We start from the raw sequence: 16,445 nt of genomic DNA, 5'->3' as shown, positions 1-16,445 counted from the left end.
AATAGAGGATGGCATTAAATAATGCAACTCTTCTCATAAAAAATCATATCACTTATATTTCAGGACAATATCATATTATATTAAATTTGTTTTATTCCTATGGCTTATAATATGATTTTTTAATGTTTATCATTGACTGTGGGGTTCAAAAATTACATACTTGGCCTCATCAAAGTTTTACAACGTTTTAAGTGCATGTATCGAATGTTTAGATTGCATTGTAACATCTAAAGGAACAATATTCACCCAGCAAGCATGACTCAAAGAATGAAGCACTAAAGTATGGACATTTTAATTTAAAAGTTTTGTGTGAAAGAGAATTTGCTATCCTCTCAAAATTTGATGGTAGTATTAACAAACTGCAAATCATTTCTCTTAGATCCCTCTGGGATCATCTATCTACCCAGCATCTGTTTCCAGCTTTACTCCTCGGTGTCACAGCTTGTGTTAAAGTATAACATCCTTTCTGTCACTTAGCAAACTACTCTTGCCCACAAGCACAGATCTTGGGATTTCCAAGGCTTCCTTCCAAGCTTGAGAAGAACATCTTTGAGGATGTAGCACTTCCCTGGTAGCCTTTCCTCATTTTCTATCTTCACCACACACATAGGCAAAGAGGAAACATACAGAGAACTCTACAGTCATTCAGAGAAGTCTGTGATGAGGGAAGTAGATACATCTTAGTGGACTGTGTGAGACACTGATGTCAGCCTGTGCAGCATTTACTCTTCTTTTTCTCCTACCTAAAATCCTCCCATTTGTTCAGGGTTGCAACATGCTCAAATAGTTAGAACTTATAGATCCCTTTGCAATGAGAGATCACTGAATGCTGACTAATGACGAGTACCTAACAACACTGAGTGAGGCTTTGGGGAAATTTATTTTAAGGGGGGGAGATTCAGCTGACATGTGCCCTTTCTCCCTTTTTTTTTTCTTCATTCTGTCTGAAACTCAGTGAAACACTAGAGGTAAAGCAGAGGTAAAAAGTATAACATAAGAAGGAAGGCTGAATGAAAGGCTGAATCCCAAGCATACCAGTCCTGGGCAGCCCATGTCTGGGCTACTTGATATGTTGAACAAACAAACAGACCAACAAAACCTCTCTCTTATACAGGTAATTTCTCATTAGTTTTCTATTACTTATAACTGAACACAATCCCAACTGCTATAGTAAGTATAGTCCATCCTAGTTAATTTCATAAGGCCAACATGTCCATCATATTTGAGCCAGATAAATATGACTTTTTCTGAACTAAAATAGGATGAATATATTCCCATTTTAAATCCTTGTTTTTATGGATAGATTTAGAAGCAGTACAATCCTCAAGACTATAGTCATTAGAAATCAGAAAAAATGGAACAGATCAAATTTGAAAATTTGTTTGCATTGGGTGTTGTTTAGAGCTTTAATTTTAATGGTTAATAAATTGTATATATGCATTAATTAAAATGGATAACTCTAAAATAAAAAAATTTGTGACATTTGCACTATTAAAAATAAACACAATTTAAATAAAAGAAAGCTCCATTAAATTTAAATAAAAGAATGCTGTAACTTAAAACACTAGAAAGCTAGTAATTGAATAGATATCACTTGAATGTGAATTTAAGGAGTAAATGAGCAACTACGTTGTTGAAGAGGAGTATGGTTTTGTAAAAACAAAGTAGTCATGTAGAATCCATGAAACCAAAATCTCAACTCTATCCATTCTCACCACACTAGAGAGATAAACACATGATAGATAGGTGATAGATACATAGACAGATGATAGATTATAGATAGACGGATAGATAGATAGATAGATAGATAGATAGAAAATGTTAGACCATGGATTTACTTTGTTAAATATGTATGTATTTAAAGATGGCTTGAGATTACTAATTTTATAGAAGCATTGTAACTTACATACTGTTGATTGACTCTTAGAATTACCTGAAATTCTCCATTTTCCCTGTGAAAATACTAACATGGGCCTTGTCATCCGATGCAGGGGCCCTTCTGATCTCATCTGTTCACACCTTTCACTCATCATGTTCATGATGCATTTTAATTAAACAACAGAAAACGAGATAAAACATAAGTGTAAAAGAAAAGTAAGTAAATAGCTTGGAAACTCAGTAAAGGCAAATGGTTGCTGCTCTCCCCTACCTCCCAAGCCATCTGTAGAATTAGGTAAGAGACAAATACCTCTAAGAAGTGAGTTAAAACTGTGAAAGCATTGACTAATCCTTCATTTGATTCATTAGTATTTATAAGCTACCACTTGACATTAAAAATTAAAAACTGAAAGTTTAGGCAGTGCATTATGAATATCATTTACGCAAGAAGGACTAAGAAATATCCACCGATGGGGATCTATTCAAACAAAAAGCTTTGCTCCTACATCAAAAAATGGGGGACTGAAGGTATACTGATAGCTTGTAAGTTACAAAAAAGATGCTAAGCTATTGAGACAGACCATTACTTTATCACCTCTGAACTATGAATTCAGTATAATTATGCCTATCTCATGGAAGAGGAAAGACTCAGAAAAAGGAAGCAACTTGGCCAAGATCACATAGTAGAGTTTAGATTTGAACAAAATCAGCTAGAATCCAAAACTACAGTAGGCAGATATTAAATTCCTTCTTTATTTTTTTTTTTTTCCGAGTAAGATTAGCCCTGAGCTAACTACTGCCAGTCCTCCTCTTTTTTTGCTGAGGAAGCCTGGCCTTGAGCTGACATCCGTGCCCATCTTCCTCTACTTTATATGTGGGATGCCTACCACAGCCTGGCGTGCCAAGTGGTGCCATGTCCGCACCCAGGATCTAAATTCCTTCTTTAGATGACAACTGTGATATATTAATACCATTCAGAGTGGTTAAATTGAAAACAAATATGCAAAAGTAGAAAATATATATATCCCTCAAGCAAACCACATTGATTTTCAGTTTTCCTTGCTATGAGTCAAATAGGAAAAACAGCATTTTAGAAATAATATTTGTTAGCAACAAAATTATAATGATTTCCATTGAATTGGAATACATTTACTTGGACTCAGGATAATAAGATATTTACTAAATTTATATAGTTGCTAAGTAACAGATTAAATGCAACCCACCTCAATGATTCTAAACAATGGTTAATGCCACCTGTTTTAAATAGAAAACGTTCAAAATCTTAGGGAACTTAGTTCTTGGTTCTTGAGTTGCATTATAATTGGAAACATTAACTTTTCACTGATGGAATTGTCCTCCTTCCCTCAGCCTTCCTATATGATGTGGTATTTTCTTTACCTTAGTCTCCTCCTCATGTAAGAAAATGTATGTATGTGCAAAGAAGAAAATATGAAGGCTTTTATGAAGCTCATAGAAATCAGAGCTTAACCCTGGAGAGATTTTAAGGCCGAATGGTAAAAGATCATTTAATCATCTTGTTGGCAATGAAACGTAATAATCTTTGATGTAAGTGATTTTCTTTATAGTATTCAAAAAATGTAAGAAATTACTATATTAGATAAAAAATAATTCTTTCCTTAAGCTGGGCATTTTTGCTTATTGCTGTTATATGTATAATCTTAGGGTTGAAAAGACCCATACCACTGAATTCCTATAAACTTCTTTTAACGTTAGAAATATTCCAACACTGAGATCAGAACAATGTCTCTTTAATACAACATTCTCTTTACCAGATTCCATGGCTATTTAGGGAGGTATATTCATACTGCTTCCCTGGAAAGTCATAAATCTCACAAAAGTATGCCTCACTTTAGAAAAATTCATTTTGAAAAACCACCACTTAAGGAAAAAAGATAATGTGTATGTACATTCCTGTACAAGTCCAAGCAGCCTCTTAATTATGTACAAATCGGTAGCTCATGATGAATCAATAGCGTCAAATACCTTTAAAGTGCTCTCAGCTCTGCAGACTGAGTTAAACAGATGAGCACTTAGTAGATTTATAATAAAGAACAAAGAACCAACAGCAGTAGAGAAGCCAGCTGCTTACAACTTGTACGTTTGGCTTTGAAAGAATGCTTCTCCCAGATAAGATTTCATCTCCAGGAATATGCTCCTTTATTTCTTAATTTTTTTTTAAAGAAAACTACTCAGTTTTTCTAATATTTAAATCTTTGGTTAGGTTTTTATTTTTAACCTAGAGGACAGTGCATTTGTTGTCTAGGAACATATTTACATTTTTATAGTGAAACTTAGACCTTAAAGGTTCAATTGTTTTAAGAAGTTGATTTAACACCTAGCTTTGCAGAACGTCTCTCTCCACATAGTGATGGATATCTTGGCCTAGTAACTTAGAATTCAATTCTTTACAACCCTGAAGAGTTTAAGTTTACTGTCGTTATCACCGTCTTGCCTGGTTGTGTAGAATTCTGGGGAGTGGTAAATTCCAGACATGAAGAGGAAGATTTTTCACAGTGCCCCAACTATTCTAAAATGGTAAATTATTCATTTAAAAAAAATGCCTTAACTCTGTCATGCCACAAGAGAACCATTTTGGAAATAACTATTGTATTTGAAATGGATCCATATTGAGTGTTTCTGCCTGACCTGTCAATGAAATTGTTAGATCAAATATCACCAGTAACTTCCTAGTCTACAAATGCCATGGCCTTTTTGATGTACACCTTCATCAGTCTTTTTACCTCATTAACCCCTGTTGATTATCTGTTCCCTGACATTGATGTGGATCAAGGCTGCCCCAGGTAGAGAAGCCCAAGGTGACTTGGCCTACATGCCGATCTATGTGACCCGATGGATTTTTATGGTGTGAATTAGGGCTGCCCCAGGGAGAGATGCCCAGGGCATCCTCGCCTACATGCCGACCTATATGACCAGATTCATATCTAAAGTTATACGACCACACAATAACTAGACCCCATCTGCACTGAAATCATTTAATGACTTTTTACATCATCTTTTCTTTTTCCAGTAAAAATAAGTCACGTGAAATGTAAAAATAAATCATACCTTATAAATTTAGCCCTAACCTCAACACATTGCAGCAGCAGCTCTTACTGCCCATGGGTCCTGTCCCCATGCTATTCCACACTGTTCTCTAAATAAAAGAGCACTACTGCCAGACCTTGAGAGTCCAAGAAATCTTTCTTTAGACTCTTCAGCTCGCCGTCCCTGCGTCAACATGTCCCCATAGGTGCTCTGGAACACTGCTTTTCTCTCCTGCCAATCATTCTCATTCCTTCTTACATTCCCTGAGCAGCAGTGTCCCAGGTTCTTTCTAGCCCCTTTCGTCTCTTCATTTCTCTCTCTCTGAAGTCATGCCCTCCTGGCAGCTCCAACTATCTCTCGTCTATGCAGGTAACTTCAGGATTTCTACACCCAGCCTACTCATTTCCCTTCTCTCCAGGTCCACATTCCCAGGTGCTTGCAGTTGTGTCTTCCTGGATGTCTCATAAATAGCTCAAACTCTGATTTCTTCACCATCAAGTACAAGCTCCTTACATCATTTGGTCCCTACCTTATTCCATGCTTCAGACAAAATGAGTCATTGGCCATTTCCTAAACACAGTTTATTCATTCATTTGACTTTTTTGTCCATTCCGTTCTCTTGCTAAAATGTTTTATAATTTCTCTCAAAAAAAAAAAAGATTGTTTCATTTCAAACTCTCTTAGGCTTTTATAGTCCTTGGTTTTCATTATGGATATTTATGTCAGGATGTATTTTCTGACCAAGATCCCAAGTTTCTGTGGGCAGGAAACTTCATGTTGTCCACAGTAGCTGTGTAAGTTCAAAGAACTTACAACCGCCCATAGACACAAGGCAATAAACTCATTGCCCTTTAACAAGAAGGATGCTGATCTTAGTTTGGGAAGCTGAGCTCTACAACAAACTGTCTGAAAGGGAGAGTGCTAATGGTAACTGTAAGAAGTAAATTTGCTTCCCAAAATCTGTGATAAATCCCTGAGGAGTGATAGACTCACTGAGATGACCTGTTTCTATATTTGAAACTGAAAGTCATGTTTTTTGCACTTAAAATAGTTTAATTAAACTATTGTGAAATTGCATATTTTCATTAAATGAATGGTTTTAGAAAAAGTAAACCTGAAAGTATATTAAAACATGCTTCCCTTACACAATATTTAGTTTCAAGAAACATGGCTTTCTTCAGGCAATGAAATGCTATTGCCCAAATGCCTGAGCAACTGGTTTCATTTTTTATATTGTAGAAATGTAGAGAGCTCTAATTTCCCTTGTCACTTTCAATAGATATCTAAAAGTATATTTTTCAATCAAATTATTATGAATTATTCAGAGAATGGGGGAACTGTTTACATCACTTGAATATAGTATACAAAGTTCAAATACCTTGGCAACATCTGAATTTGTCATTTTTTGTACCAAGGAACAACTTTCAGTCAAAAAAAAATTTTGGGGGTCGGCCCCGTGGCCCAGTAGGTAAGTTTGCACGCTCTGCTGCGGCAGCCCAGGGTTCGGATCCTGGGCACGGACATGGCACCGCTCGTCAGGCCACGTTGAGGCGGCGTCCCACATCCCACAACTAGAAGGACCTGCAACTAAGATATACAACTATATATAGGGGTGGGGTTGGGGAGATAAAGCAGGAAAAAAAAAAAAGATTGGCCACACTTGTTAGCTCAGGTGCTAATCTTTAAAAAAAAAATTTTGTCTGAAAAATTAAAGTAGTGGTATAGATTTTTAAGACAAAGGGACTGGATGATTATATTTATTCCCACAGATATGGTTTCATGTAATGTACTCTGTTATCTGCAAGGTCCCAATGACATATTATATAATACACTGATAATCAGACTTCTGGGTGATGAGTCATAGTTTTATTTTGATATTTCAGATGTCCTAATTTTTTACTATAAACTAATATTTTCCAAAAAGTCTCCACGATTCATTTTTATGTTTTGTCTTGTTTTTCCCAAGAACAGCAGCAGGCTTGAAGTCCACGTGGGAGAAAATTTAGAGGAACTTGTGACATTTTTTCCCTTTGCTATCTTTTGAGAAAAAAGTAACTTCTTCTTGAGAAAAGACAAAATAAAGAATAAGTTACATAAGCTACAATTTTCACTGTATCCCAGGAAAGAAGGCTCTTGAATCAGTGTGTCTGCCCCCTGGCAAGGAAAGGCTATGGCAGGTCAGAAGCAGGCTCCCAACTCTAGAGGTGGTCAAGATTCCCCAACTTCCTTCATGTCTTCGCATTTCTGAGCAGGACACTGCGGCTGGTTTGAACCATTGCCAAAGACACCTCTGGTGTTAGGACACAGAGTTTTGGGGTGGGTTGGGGTATGATAAAGACTCTAAAAGCAATTACTCACAGTCAGCAATCTTTTTGGGGATATTCCTTTCAGGATCACCACTTTGGGGATCAATCTCTTTCAGCTCTCTCTCTTTTGTAATCCTTCCTTCCTTCTTTGGATTGGTTCTTTCAGAATTCTCTGTTTTTCCTCCTGCTTGACATGATATGTAACATTCATCACATTAGAGCTCCAAGTGGGAACAGGGGCGAGGACCAGGGAAAGAAAATGTAGAGCAGGAAGCATAGATCTGTCTCTAGTCTAGACAATGGAAGTTCCTCAGGTTCACACATCATCTGTTCTATTCCTACAAAGTAAATTTCATGAAAATTGGAGGCCAAAGCCCCAGATAGCAACTTAAGGTTAATTTTATCCTAGAGTTTCTCCTGTGCCCAACTCACTCAAAAACTTGAGAAAAATGAGCCAGCTGACAGGGGCTAGACTTGCTGGATCGTAGCGACCTGTCGTTAGAGACTCCACTTAGGGGAAAGATAAAGACCAAAGATTCAGGTCATTTATACTTGAGAGAATAGAGCAAAGAGAGAAAGGGCCTATGAGAATTAGAGAAATGTGGAGAATTCAGGCTTAGTCTAGACATGCTTAGGTGAAGGGAAGGTAAAGCCCTGATGTCAAATCCCCCCATGGTCTGATATGAGTGGGCTTCAGAGAAGACAAAGAGAGCTGAGATACCATCTCATTCCATCTGAGCAAAAACAGGGTGAGATTGTTAACAGTCATTTTTATCAGAGTTAAAATGCATGATCTGAGTCCTAAAAAACAATTTTTCCAGATAGCAACTGTATGATGTTCAATGATGAGACGGCACACATTGGTCAACCTTTACTCATGCCTTCCATAGACAGTACCACTCTGGAATTTGGCCAAGAAGGGTCCTTATTTTCACTTTGGAGTGCCTTCCTTAAAATATCCTAAGACTCTTCCAGTGTGTGGGCCTGCAGTGTCATCAGGGTAGGGTGCCCAAAGCCTGGACTTCTTGACTCTGGTCCTCATTTCCCCTTTTCGGGGCACTCTCCAACCCTAGCCTATGAACCCGCCTCTCCCACACCCACTTCACATGTGAGGCGAACCAAAATGTCCCAAGGAGGAGATGTAGGACTCATGACTTTGGAGTTACCCTAGGACCTGTGTCCAGTCCCTGCTTCCAGAAAGGAAGTCTTGTAAACACATGACTCATACTGGTTGGTGCAATATTTCTTTCACAGTATCATGTGAGATTGGGCTTCCAGAATCATGCTCACACACTGATTTGGGGTGATTTTGACTCATCGAGGAAACAGAAGACATTTACAGCTATGGGCTACCAAAGGACCACCACCGACCCTTGGGCCTGAGCCATGTGTGGGGGACAATTTATTGGCTCTTACCCACCCATCACTCCCTTTGGTATATACCTGGGCATGATGGTGTAGCAGCAGAATTCCCTTATCCCATTTTCCCCATGTCACTAATACCAAGAGAAGTCAACTCACCTCCTTCACAGCCTTAGCACCACATGTGTGGCAGTTCTCAGGCTGTGCCTATTCCTTTTAACGGAGTTTGAGATCATTGCTCCAAAACAGAAACAGTCCATGCTAATCAATGATCTCTCTTGCCTCCAACAGATATGGTTATGTTGTGTTCTCTATGGTCATGATTAAGCCATACCATGTGAGGGACTGATATTCCTTATGCAAATGGGACCACTCTTTTTGCTTTGCTCATGGACTCCCCCAACTCTTCTCCCCACTTGTGTTAGTGTGTGGAAGACAGGGACAACATTTCAAGAGACAACATTCTAGGAATACAGCAATCATGGTCTAAAAAGTTAAGAGAAGACGTAGTGGGAAGATGTGTTGTCCTGTGTTTACACCATAAAATCCCAAAGGTAAGTTTAACATGAGAAGAAAATGAATTATCTTTTACATTATTCTGACTATTCTGAGAAAGATTGTATCTGAAGTCATTGTCAACAAAGCACAGTAACAAACTTTGATAGTCACTAGAATCCAATATTCATGATGGCTCAATAGATTATATGAATATCAATGCAATCAGCATTAAATACAGGATGTCAGGAAACTTCAAAGGCAAGAATATCTATATTGTTTCAGTACAAACAGATTCTGAGGAGCCATGACATTTTGAATAATAACAGTGTTGTTACCTTTTTATTGTGGTGGACATATGAAATCAGCTAGGAAGTGTGGATTTGACAATAAAGTCCATGAAAAGAAGGGTTCCTAGATCTGAATGGGGATGATAGTGCCTGAACACCACAAAGAATTCTCACACATTAATTGGACAATAGACAAATACAGAAAGATCTCTTCCCTACCCATTTTTCTAAGTCTAAATTTAAATCCTAAGTCACTAGACCTCACATGGACCCATGAATTTTGTTTATAAAGACAAAAGCCCCACAAAGAAAAATTGCCCAAGTTCCCCTAAACACTGGGAGGAGCCCCGACCACATCTGGGTTTTGCCAGCCTGTTCGGCCCTGGCAGCGTCAGCACAGCAGTATCTTAGTGTCTCTCCCATAGTGGAGCTGAGCTTAGCATGCAAGAAGCAGCAGACTTGTGATCATTCAAGAGAATTATTTCTTCATGGGTGCCAACCACAATACCACCAGCTGACATGTGGCTTGGGTTGGAGAAGGGAGTATATAGAGCATGGGCCTGAGGAAAGCGGGAGAATGGTTTAACTCTTTGCTTAATGTCTATCACAACTCCCGCTACCATTGGCCTCCAAAATAAACCAATAGACCAGAGTGCTAGGAATCACAATCAACAACAAGACAAGCCCCAACCATTTCTGACTTTAAATTAGATTGTGACTGTTAAGTCTTTCTTTTCTAGAAATTAGAGAGTCACTACCATGAGTAGGATCGATATCAATTGACTTTGCAGTAAGATGTTAAGTGAACTCTTTCCTGATGTTCAGGAATTCTTAACGAGCTGAAAACTGAGTCTGAAGAAGCATTAAGTACTCCCATATTCTAAGGAGTTCTCCTCAAATTGGAATTGATATATTAAGAGCTTACTTAGAGGTGAAGGAATGAATCTTGTTAAACTCAGCTCATCCCAACCTGGAAATTTTAAAGAAAGCTGAGACACTGAGAGAAGGGAAAAATTTATCAGGACTTCTCAAACAATGCACATTTTCTTACCCTCCAAATGGGAGAGGAAAGAAGTACTCTCCCTACTCTTTGAAGCCAAGGGAGGGTGGCTCCAAGGGAATTCCACATAAAATTTAAAGATGCCTTTCAGATGGGGGTCCTGGTAATGGTTTGTGGGTCTATCATATATTTGTTCCTTAGAGACCAATGCCAGTAATGTTAAGATGAACAACATTCCATGCAGCCCTATCTAAATACAGTGACTAAAAGATAATTTTCAGAATATCGTTCTAGCACAGCTCTTAAATATCAATGGCGATCACCATAAATCCATTACAGTGATAGGGTCCATGCCAAAGTGGAAGTGAGGTTTGTAATGTCTCTCACTGATTTTTTTCCGGCTTAGTTTATAAACATATTCTAAGAAATCCTTATTTACAAATAACCCAAAGAACAGGCAAGTACAGGAGAAATTCAAATAATTGCCAAGAGTACTTATCATTTCCTTCATTCCTCCTTGCTTCCTTATTTGGGTCAACTTGTCACGAATTACATAGATTAACTTTCCATAATGTTAAAGCTCATGAGATAAGCACTCAATTCTTCTCTACTTTTTGTTACATAATTATAATTTCTAGTTGGATTTTTGAAAAATACCTACATTGTTTCATTTTTTAAATATATTTCCAGAGTCAGTGTTCTAGTCACGTAAAAACGCAACAAATTCTTATTGATTGTCTATCTCAAAAGAGAGGAAGCATACCAGGTAGCATACTTGGATTTGAATCTAATTAAACTCCTAGCTGGCACTTAAGTGCTGTGAGATTGCCACTATGTCACATCACCTTTCAGGGCCACAGTTTTTCCAATTGTAAAATGAAGAGAATGGACTCAAATATGCATCTTGAGGTCCCTCGTCCTTCATTACTTTGAATGTTTTGCTTAGTTAAACTAAGAGGTCCAGCTGTTTTCCAGCCTGAGCAGTGATGTGCCCACATTTCTGTATTTATTATATCTAATGTCTAATGTCTAATATCTAATGGAATCTCTAAATGTCAGAGTCCTGTCCATACTGGTAGAATGTGCGCTATTTAGACTCTAGCAGAAAAGCTGAAGGTCTGCTTTACTTTGACACTGGAACAGACCTTTCCTTGTGCACTGCACTCCAACCATCTCTGGTTGACTGTGACCAAGAAGCTTCCTGAGCAAGAAAAGTTGCCCTCACTTAGAGAACAGAGAGCACCAGAAGAGTGATTATCAATGGATACTTAGCATCAGTGAATATCAATTGAGGAAATTTTATTCCTGGTGGGTTATGCCTGGAAAAAAGAATATTGGGATTCTCAGGAGAGTGTAATTGAAATGCCAGAAGCCTCATATACATTATCTGTTGGTATAGTAATATTCTTCCTTTACTGAGTTTTGTTTTCTAACCTCCAAAGAAATGTTTGGCCATTTGATGACAATTATTATTTTTTTAGTTAAAAAACTCCCACAATTTTATGTGGAAAATTCCTGTGGAACTCAGGTAGAAAAACAAACCATCTTTCTTCGAGAGTTTTAAACATTATAAGAACCCACCATATTTCCTAAATAAGATTAATTTATTTAGACATATATTTGGGAAGGGGAAAAGAACTTATAATAGAAAGCCATTATTGACTTTTTGTTTGACAACTACAATATATTTGACTTCTTTGCTGTTGTTAATTCTTTCCTCTGGCCAAATTAAGATTTGCTGGGCTAAGACTGGCAAAACTCGACTTATTTAAACATCTCACTTTTGCTTATTAGCCAGCATAGACATCTTATTTGTTTTCGTAAGACTTTCTCCCTTTAGAAAACTTACTCCTTGAAAATATTAAGTAAGCAAGGAAACTGTAATGGAATGACAAACTGCCCTCCTTAAAACAGTATCTTAGAGTTAAACCAATTTTTTAACCACAGAATGCAATGGAGAGTTTGCAAAAATAATGTTTGAAGTTCCAACCCTGTATTCTAAGACCACTATTATTCTCTTCACAAGGAATAAGATATTCTCTTAACACTTAAATTTATGCGTTTGACCTTCCCCCATAAAAAGATAATTTGTTTAATGCCTAGATAAAGATGGTGAAGAATTAGTTTCACTTCAAATAACTGTCTCACATGGCATTGACCTGATAACTTGGTTACCGAAAGCCACAGATCTGGGCTATTAACAATTAACTAAGGTAAGCCAAAATTGTGACATGTGATAAGAATGACCTTGTTTAATAATATAGCTCACAGGTGAGCAGTGAAGTTTAAGTAGCTCTTGGCTTAGAATAAGTTCTAAATAAGCCCTAATATATATGGGCACACAAAAATTACAGTGTTCAACTTTATTCTAATATTTACAAGAAATATTATTGTTCTCTGACAGGATCAGTCATAAGGAAGTTTACTTTGCATACTTGAATTGCATAAAATATCATCCAACTTACTTCCTTATAAGAACTAAAATAGGTCTTTGTGAAATGATTTCAGGAAGACTGTCTTTTAAACTTCATATCACATCTGAAATATTTGGTCTTCAAAAGATTTTTAGATCTCATCAATTGTTTTTTGCATTCCATAGTAATATTTAATTAAGTATTTCAAACCATCCTAGACATCTGTTCTTACTACCATTGAAGTAACAGGGAAATTCATAACATTGCAGTATTTGTTCAACGAGCAAATGGAATTGCTCAATCTGATGCTTCCTTTTCTTTCCTTTCCATTTTTTTTTTTTGCTCTGACTTGAGCAATCATCCAGATTTTGATCAATTAGATATTTTGAGCTATAGTGATGATTTTTCATTGCAGAAAATATAGATGAGAAAAAAAGTATTTCTAGTTTGAGAAATAAAAACATGAGAACTTAGTCTTCGAATGACTCACATGAGCCAACATGCAAAAAAACCTAACCCCAGACAACCTACCAAGGCACCAGGAGCTCTATGGGCTGTGCTTACTGGGAATTTGTAGGCTTCCAGAGAAAATAGGTAAACTAAGACATCTGCTGGCACCCAAAGAAGTCTGGAAACATTGGCTTGAGGAGATTTCTGTACTGCGAGATTTTTCAAAGCGCTTAATATGCTTTGGGTGCTTTCTTTATCCCCAAATGGGGGAAAGAGTAGGCCAAATCCTGAAAATTACATGCAGTAGAATTCTTTGTTGATTTTATTACCATTACTATATTGAGGAAGACTTAGTGCCCGCAAACACAGTTTGGAGAATACTAGGCTGTAGGTCTATGTTTGGAAGTAATCAATATTTATGTGGTAATTAATGAGGCTACAAGAGATTGCTCATGGACAAAAGACAGACAAGAACAGATTTGTAAAAGAACACCACAAGTTCCAGGACGGGAAGAGTATTATATGGATTTTATTATGCATGCCATAGCCTCATAGAATTTTTAGATTAGAAGCTGGAACAGAGATCATTTGGTTCAACTTCCTCCCTTCATGGCCTGGGCAATTAAAGACTGAGGAATTAGGTGACTTATTTAAAGTTATACAACTTGTTTCCTGGTTCCTCGTCAAAATCAAGACAGAAAAGATAAGCCTAAGGAAACTTGCCCTGAACCAGAGCAGCAGTTTCTGGTCACAAGACATTAAAGTATCTTGAAAAATAACTCCTTATTATAGAAGATAAAGGAATCTACTGGTCCCTCCTTCCTTCATGCAATTTTTCATAATGAGGAAGGAATGTTTTGAGTTGATAAAGAGACCAAACCCTTGCTGGACACAACCACACAATGATTTTACTCATGAAAAGTAGAGAAAAAAAAAGAGAAAACCCCCCTGCTTTGTAGCTTTATGTTGTCTTTGTTGTTTCATTTGAGAATGTTGAATACAGAAGAAAATAGAGTAACTTATTTTTATTCCTCTTGACTCCTCAACAATTCCAGTCATCTAATATAGGAAAAATATTTTTCCTCTTTACTAAAGCATCTGTGTATGTTGACATGAAATGATTCAAAATGGTATAATCCAGCTTCTGGCAGCATTTCACACTCACTTTTATATTCAAAATAACAACAACAGAAAATGACTGACAACTTATTTAACACACTCTTAAAACAACTACAATTTTGGAGTTGCTGGAAATCTAGTTTCTTGTCCTCTCAGTTAACAGTGTTTGCTCATATAAAACAGGCTACTGCACCTCTAATTGCTTCCCAACCGTACCTTTGCTCTGTTTTCATTTTCTATCTAATTAAATGTAAATATTCTTTCAACTTATAAGCCAATGGAACGAGGTGTCATTTTTCCACCGTTCTCTACATCTTCTTTAGTTCCTAGAGCAGGTGTCATAATAGATATTCAATATAAATACCTATAAAATGGAGATAACAATACGATCTCCCTCATAGTCTCATTGAGAGGCTTAAGTGAAATAATATATGTGACCATTCTTTGTACAGAGTAAAGCACTACTTATACATTATGGATTATTATTATGATGACTAGTGTTAGCATTTTTATTTACAAGATACTGCTCTAAGCATTGCGATGGATATTAAAAAGAATCAGAACATGTATAAAGCATTGGGTCACAATTCTTACCATACAATAATTCTTCAAATGTTTGTTGAATCAAGTATAAAATCAATATAGTTCAAATGGTCCACTGTGAAATGTGGGTACAGAATAAAGGATGAGTGCTCATGAGAGCCTCATGAGATTGATGTAGAAAGTGGGTATAAAGGTAATTTTTTAAAAGGTGAGAGACATAGATTCATAATTTAGTAAAGAAAACACAAAGAAAATGCATTAGTGAATCCAAAAATGGCAGGATTCATTATATTATAATAGTGCACAGGGAATTATAATTATAATGTGAGCAAGGAATTAGGCAGCAATTCAAGTATCACAATCAGAGTGGATATTTGTTTGTGATGATGATGAAGTTGGAGACTTTTCTGTATGTAGACATAAGAAAAAAGAGAGAAGGTAATTCAGGAATTGAGTAAGAGTTCTCTTCCACACAACTGTCTCAATAGGCAATCTTTGCTTCACTTTAAAGATATCTTTTCATCTATTCTCCAGTCTAATCTCTCTCTTCAACTCCAGAATTAGACATCTAATTATTTAGCATCCACGCTTGATGACTAATGTAAGCCTCAAAGTTAACATCCCAGAGTATGAACTCTTGCTTCATGGTACCCAAAACCTTGGCTCCCTGAGTCTTCCCCATCTCAGCAAATGGTGCCACCTTTCACCTCTTCATTTAGGCTAACGTACTTGGAATCACTTTTAACTCCTTTGTTTGCTTGTACCTCAAATCTAAACCATCAGCAAATTTTATCAGCTTTCCCAACAAAATACATCCTAAAACCATGAATTCACCATTTCTAACCATTCCTGTACTATAGTTTGAGTCAAACTCACAAATTGCACCATCCTCTTAAATGGTCTCATGCTTTCTCTCTTGCCATACTGTTGTCCATAATCCAAATGGCAGCCCATTATTCTTTAAAACATCAAAAATCTAATGCTACTCTCTTACTCAAAGCCCTGCAATCACACTTAGAATAAAGCCCAAACTTCTTTCCGTGGTCTAAACAACAACATGAATCTGCCCCTTGCCTTCCTCTCCTCCCTCACCTTCTCTATGATTCTTTGTCCCACCGCTCCCTATTCTCCAGGCACAGTGGCCTCTCTCTGGTCCCTGGAGGACACCAGGCAGCACATTCCCACCTGGAGGTTTCTGCATTAGTTTTCCATCTGTCTGACACACCCTTCCCACACTGCTTCCTTCCAATCTCTGCTCAAATGTCACCCTTCAGAAAAGTCTTCTTTGACATCTATCTGAATATTACCCTTAAGCATTCTCTGTCTGTTTACCAAGCTTTATTTTTCTTCATTGCAATTATCACTAGAGACCTCACCCTATATAGCATTTCTGTATTTGCCTGTAGCATGTCTCCTTCACTATAAATTAAGTACCATGGGGCCTGTGATCTGTGTTCCAAGCACCAGTGCCTGCAATATGATGGATACTCAATAGATGTTTGTATATGGCATTTATTAGTCC

Source organism: Equus asinus, chromosome 2, assembly GCF_041296235.1.
Source record: "Equus asinus isolate D_3611 breed Donkey chromosome 2, EquAss-T2T_v2, whole genome shotgun sequence".
NCBI classification, from domain to species: Eukaryota; Metazoa; Chordata; class Mammalia; order Perissodactyla; family Equidae; genus Equus; species Equus asinus.
This window is presented reverse-complemented; position numbering follows the sequence as displayed.